Genomic DNA, 6,399 nt, shown 5'->3' on the forward strand with positions numbered 1-6,399 from the left:
CATAATGTAACATGACATGACATAATATAACCAAATGTCTGAGATTTGGGGGTTTCTTTGTCGTTGCGGCTTAGTGTTAATTTATCTGAGCAACCCAGAAGTAATCAGAGAGGGGATACATCTCTGAGGACCTGGTATTTGATCTGAGACCACCCCATGGTTTTAGAGAAAAGCAATCCATTTAAATACCTGGGAACCAGTCATTCTAGGTAGAGGGAACAACACACAAAAACCAAAGTCTGGGAGGCTGTGTTTAAGAAACAGAAAGAAACTAGTCCATCTGGTTTCTAGTGAATGAAGAAGAGAGAGGTAGGGGATGAGGTTGACAGCATAGGTGGAGACCAGATCATGTAGGACTCTGTGGGTGATTGTGAAGAGCCTACACAATTATCCACAACAATTGTGATGGAACATCACTGGAAGATTTTAAGCAGGGAAAAAACATGACCCTATTATGATACATATGTTTCTAAAAGTTAATTTGGGCTACTCTGGGAAATGTCTCAAGAGGGGAAGCAGAGACACTACATAGGAGAAATGTTCCAGGCAAGAGATGCTAGGGACTTAACATAAGGCAAACGTAGTAGAAAGGGGAGAATGGATATATTGCATGGAGTCATTTAATGAACAGAGTTCAGAGAAATCATATGGATTATACGTTTATGTAATTTTTTTTTTTTTTTTTTTTTTTGCGGTACGCGGGCCTCTCACTGCTGTGGCCTCTCCCGTTGCGGAGCACAGGCTCCAGACGCGCAGGCTCAGCAGCCATGGCTCACGGGCCCAGCCTCTCCGCGGTATGTGGGATCTTCCCGGACCGGGGCACGAACCCGTGTCCCCTGCATCGGCACGCCGACTCCCAACCACTGCGCCACCAGGGAAGCCCCATTTATATAATAATTATATGTAAAATATATGGAGCGATAAATACATTAACAAAGCATATGGCTACTGAATTCTGCTAAATGTTCAGGAAGCTTACAGATAGTCTGTAGCAAGCCCTCATTTTAGAATTTTTAGACTTCTTAGTAGAGCTTTAGTGAAGCTAAAGTTCTCCAGAGAAACAGAAAATACAAAAACCTGCTGGTTTACCCAGTGGCCACCAGATGGCCCTAATGGGATCTATTTCGCAGACCATGGATCACAGACAGAAGGAACTCTGTACTTGGACAGACCCAGATCTCACAGAACACTCTGCGGTATAAAACACGTTTGCTGTTGTTTACTGAGAATGGAAAATAATCCTTAAAGACATTCTAAAAATAAACTTGTTCACAGCCTAAGATGCTGTGTTATAGGATGCTACAAAACTGGAATTAAATGAGATCTTCCTGAGGTGGGAAAGTATTCACTTTAGGATGAAGAATAGTCATGTGCATGTGTTAAAAACATGTAACCTCACTCTGGGGAGTCAGCTAGAAAGTTGTCTAGACCTCATTGCCCTCTTCTAGGATAGCTTCTGGACACTCCTATTTAGAAACTCTATAGATAGTAAAGGGTACAATGAAGAAAAAAAGTGTAAAACTAAGGCTTGCTGCTGACTATCTACAAGTGTGTTGAAAATTTTTTGTGAGATGTTCTTTTGCCAATTTATTCATTGGGCTATTCATTTTCTCTTTATTGTCTTTTCAGAGTTCTTTGTATGTTCTGAATACAATTTCTTTATTAGATATGCGATGTACAAATATATTATCCAAGGCTGGGACTTGTCTTTTCTTTCCTTCAACAGTGACTTTGGCAGAGAAAAAGATTTTATCTTTAATAAAGTCCAATTCATCAATTTTTAATACCGTGGATTATGCTTTTTTGTTGTCTCTAGGAACCCATCAACAAATCCAAAGGCATGCAAGCTTTCTTCTCTGTTTTATTCTAAAAGTTATATTGTTTAACATTTTATATTTAGTTCTATGATACATTTTGAGTTACTTTTCGTGTAAGATGTGGGATCAGCATCAAAATTTACTTTTTGCATACGGACTTACAATATTTCCACCATCATTTTTTGAAAAGAATATTCTTTCTTCATTGACTTGCCTTTGCATCTTTGTCAAAAAGTAGTTGACTATATTTGTGACAGTCTATTCTGGGTTTTCTCTTTTGTTTCATTGATCTGTGTGTCTATACTGTCACCACTGCCATGCTGTCCTGATCTTAGAGGCAAAGTGTTGAGTCTCTAATCATTAAGTATGATGTTAGCAGCACATTTTTCATATAAACATTTTATTAAGTTAGGAAGATCACTTCTATTTCTAGTTTTTCAGGAGTATTTGTCATGAATGGGTGTTGAATTTCAGGGCCCTTTGTACTGATCTTCAGAGAGATTCTGCAACTTGCAACTCTTGCACTAATCCATTGCTCTTGTTGGAGGTTTGTTAGTGAGGAGGTGGAGCGTGGGGCAGGAGTTTTCTTTAAGCTTCTGATTAAGTCTCAGTCTTTCGGGGGTACAGTGTGCTTCTGTCGTGGGGATCTTTACAGATGTCTCTGTCCCTCCCTAGAGTTTTTCCCATCTCCTACCTTCTTTCTTGACTGTGATGCCCCCAGCCTATTTCCCTGGAGCTCTCTCACCTGTTGGCTTCAATTTTCTTATTCCTTAGATGACACAGGAATACTGGAGTGAGGCTGGAGTGGGTAGACATCCTTCCCCCAGATGGGATGAGGTTTCAGCACTGCTCTCTGTGAAGGCTTTCCTCCAGCCTCTGGCTTCCAGAGCTTCTGCCCCAGAATTTCACATCTTGCAACTCACTGGAGTTTCCTTCTCTCTACATTTCTGGGTGCTTGTATTGCTTTGCAGCCTCAGTTCTCTGAAGTGTCCAAGAAAACTCATTGATTGTCTGTTTGTCGAGGTTGTTCTTCATTTAAGTACAGAAAGATCTTTGCATGTTAGAGCTGAAACAAAAAGTTGATTTTTTTATTACCTTGATGGGGATGCATTAAAAAAAATCAAAACTTGTATGAATTGGTAGGAAGCCTTTCGTGTGCTTTCACAAGACCTTGATTTCAGACAGTGTATTTCATCTCATTGTCTCCTGAAACAATCAGGAATTAGTGACTTTATTATGTGATTCTCTCCCTCAGTGCAACCTGCTTCCCTTTCATTCCTGCAGACTCTGGGTTCCCTTTAAAATGTATTTCTTTCCCCCACCCTCCAGAGATCAGGAATCATAACCAAAGTGTAGACTTTAACATGGCTGTGGGGCCCCAGAGGTGTTAACCCAGGGTTCAGAATGACCAGTGATGATGGACTGGAACTCCTAGCTTTATCTTCTAGGCATCAGCACACAGCATGCCCCTAGGAAGGGCATCTAAGTCTCTGGTGGCTCCTGGTTTCCAAGAGCATAGGAATTCATTTTGATCAGTACCATGCTCTCTACATGCTTCCCTGGACGAGGAAGTCACTAGCACTGTCTGCCTCTCCATGAATACCATATAAACTCTTCAGGGAATTCTGCAACACAGACCTGGACTCATTTTGGTACCTAAACCACACAGATGAAACTCAGACAGCCTTAAAAGGAGATGGCTCATCTATTTTTCTAGAATTATTTGAACACAGCTGGCCCTTTCCTCAAACTGAGGTAGCTTTCTCTGAAACTAGTATTAATTTTTGAATAATGCCTCCTCTCAAAGACTTCAAGAAAAACTTCCCTTAGGTATATCCATTTTTTGGGTCATTTTTTAGGTGTTTTATTATTTTAAAAAAAATTTCTCAGGCACACCCGTCGATGTCTCTCTTTCTCTCTCTCTCTCTCTCTTATTTTTTTTTCTGGCTGCGCAGCATGTGGGATCTTAGTTTCCCCACCAGGGATCAAACCTGGGCCCTAAGCAGTAAGAGTGCATAGTCCTAACCACTGGACCACCAGGGAATTCCTTTAGGTATATCCTTTTTACAATGTACCCAAACGACTAGGAAGTACGCATCACATTAGAGACAAGTGAGGTTACATCCATCTTATCGAAGTCATGGAAGAAGTGACAAATGTGATCCTAAGGCCAGCTGGCCCCAGTAGCCTTGGCCAGCTGCACAAACCTGATTCATATATCCTCAGCCCACTCATTTCCACAGATGGACTTCTTAAGGGATCCTGTGTGCAATCTGTAGACAAGGATATTGTGCACCAACCCCTAATCAGCTAATGGGAGAGCAAGGCAAATCAATGTTCCCAAGTTACCCTCCTCATTTATGGGTGCCCATCGCCAAAAAAAAGGGCAAGCACTCACACCAACCTTGACCACTCAGTCTGCTCCAGGCACACTGAAATATGTTCTGTACCCAGTCCATGAATACCTCCTCCTGATGACCTTGGCACTAGGCAATTCCTCTTCTTAGAATGCTATTGTCCCAGCCTTTTATGTGGTCTGACTCCATTCTGTCTTTAAAATATCAATGTAAATATGAATTTCTCAGAGTCCTTTTCTGATCACACTATCTACAGAGCCCCTTTATCTCCCTATAATTGGTCTTGTTTTAATTTCTACACAGTATTGTCACTACTGACATTTCCTCATTTGTTTGTGACTCACCTCTCTTCACTATAATGTAAGCGCCATGATAATGGGGACTTTTATCTGTGTCTTCACTCTTTTGTTGCTTTTCCAGAACCATGTGAACCCTAATAGTAGATGTTCCCCTTATCTAAGGGTAAGTGGTCAACCCATGAAGCAGAAACAAAAGAATCTTGAATGGCACCTCATCTGAATATAAGCTTTCTTTAACCACTATTGCCTTTGGCTATCTCTGTAAACTTACTGGTTAATATAGAAATAAATTAACTGAAATGTTGATTTTCCTCTTGCTGAACACTTCTGCCTAAACATGGAGCTGGGTAACAGGATGATGGCATGAAGTTGCAAATGTATGCTATCAGCCTACTCATTGCAGAGAAACCTCAAAAATGTACTGTAGCAAGTGTAATGATAGTACCTAAGTCCCAGACTATAGAACTCACTGCCTTTACCACCACTATATTTGAGTATATTTTGAGTATATTTTCAATTCTTTTTTTTTAATATCTTTAATGGAGTATAATTACTTTACAACGGTGTGTTAGTTTCTGTTTTATAACAAAGTGAATCAACTATGTATATATACATATATCCCCATATCTCCTCCCTCTTGCATCTCCCTTCCACCTTCCCTATCCCACCCTTTAGGTGGTCACAAAGTGCGGAGCTGATCTCCCTGTGCTATGTGGCTGCTTCCCACTAGCTATCTATTTTAATTTGGTAGTGTATACATGTCCAAGCCACTCTCTCACTTTGTCCCAGCTTACCCTTCCCCCTCGCCATGTCCTTAAGTCCATTCTGTATGTCTGCATCTTTACTCCTGTCCTGCCCTTAGGTTCTTCAGAAATTTTTTTTTTATATTCCATATATATGTGTTAGCATACAGTATTTGTTTTTCTCTTTCTGACTTCCTTCACTCTGTATGACAGACTCTAGGCCAATCCACCTCACTTCAAATAACTCAATTTTGTTTCTTTTTATGGCTCAGTAATATTCCATTGTATATATGGGCAACATCATTTTTATCCATTAGTCCTTTGATGGACACTTAGGTTTCTTCCATGTACTGGCTATTGTAAATAGAGCTGCAATGAACATTGTGGTACATGACTCTTTTTGAATTATGGTTTTCTCAGGGTATATGCCCAGTAGTGGGATTGCTGGATCGTAGGGTAGTTCTATTTTTAGTTTCTAAGGAACCTCCATACTGTTCTCCATAGTGGCTGTATCAATTTACATTCCCACCAACAACAAGAGGGCTCCCTTTCCTCCACACCCTCTCCAGCATTTATTGTTTGTAGATTTTTTGATGATGGCCATTCTGACTGGTATGAGGTGATACCTCATTGTAGTTTTGATTTGCATTTCTCTAATGATTAATGATGTTACCCATCCTTTCATGTATTTGTTGGCAATCTGTATATCTTTGGAGAAATGTCTGTTTAGGTCTTCTGCCCAATTTTTTTTTTTTTTCGGTACGCGGGCCTCTCACTGTTGTGGCCTCTCCCGTTGCAGAGCACAGGCTCAGGATGCACAGGCTCAGCGGCCATGGCTCATGGGCCCAGCCGCTCCGTGGCATGTGACATCTTCCCAGACCGGGGCACGAACCCATGTCCCCTGCATCGGCAGGCGGACTCTCAACCACTGCGCCACCAGGGAAGCCCTTCTACCCAATTTTGGATTGGGTTGTTTGTTTTTTTGTTATTGAGCTGCATGAGCTGCTTGTAGATTTTGGAGATTAATCCTTTGTCAGTTGCTTCATTTGCAAATATTTTCTCCCATTCTGAGGGTTGTCCTTTCATCTTGTTTATAGTTTCCTTTGCTATGCAAAAGCTTTTAAGTTTCATTAGGTCCCATTTCTTTATTTTTGTTTTTATTTCCATTTCTCTAGGAGGTAGG

General features: G+C 40.9%; 1 non-coding gene across 1 annotated transcript; it reads right to left on the minus strand.

Annotated features, from left to right (window-relative positions):
• Nucleotides 1-3,787: 3,787 nt before the first annotated feature.
• TRNAK-CUU (transfer RNA lysine (anticodon CUU)) lies at nt 3,788-3,861 on the minus strand. Its single transcript has one exon. It is a non-coding gene; the product is annotated as a tRNA-Lys (tRNA).
• Nucleotides 3,862-6,399: the final 2,538 nt, after the last annotated feature.

Source organism: Pseudorca crassidens, chromosome 1, assembly GCF_039906515.1.
Source record: "Pseudorca crassidens isolate mPseCra1 chromosome 1, mPseCra1.hap1, whole genome shotgun sequence".
Classification (NCBI taxonomy): domain Eukaryota; kingdom Metazoa; phylum Chordata; class Mammalia; order Artiodactyla; family Delphinidae; genus Pseudorca; species Pseudorca crassidens.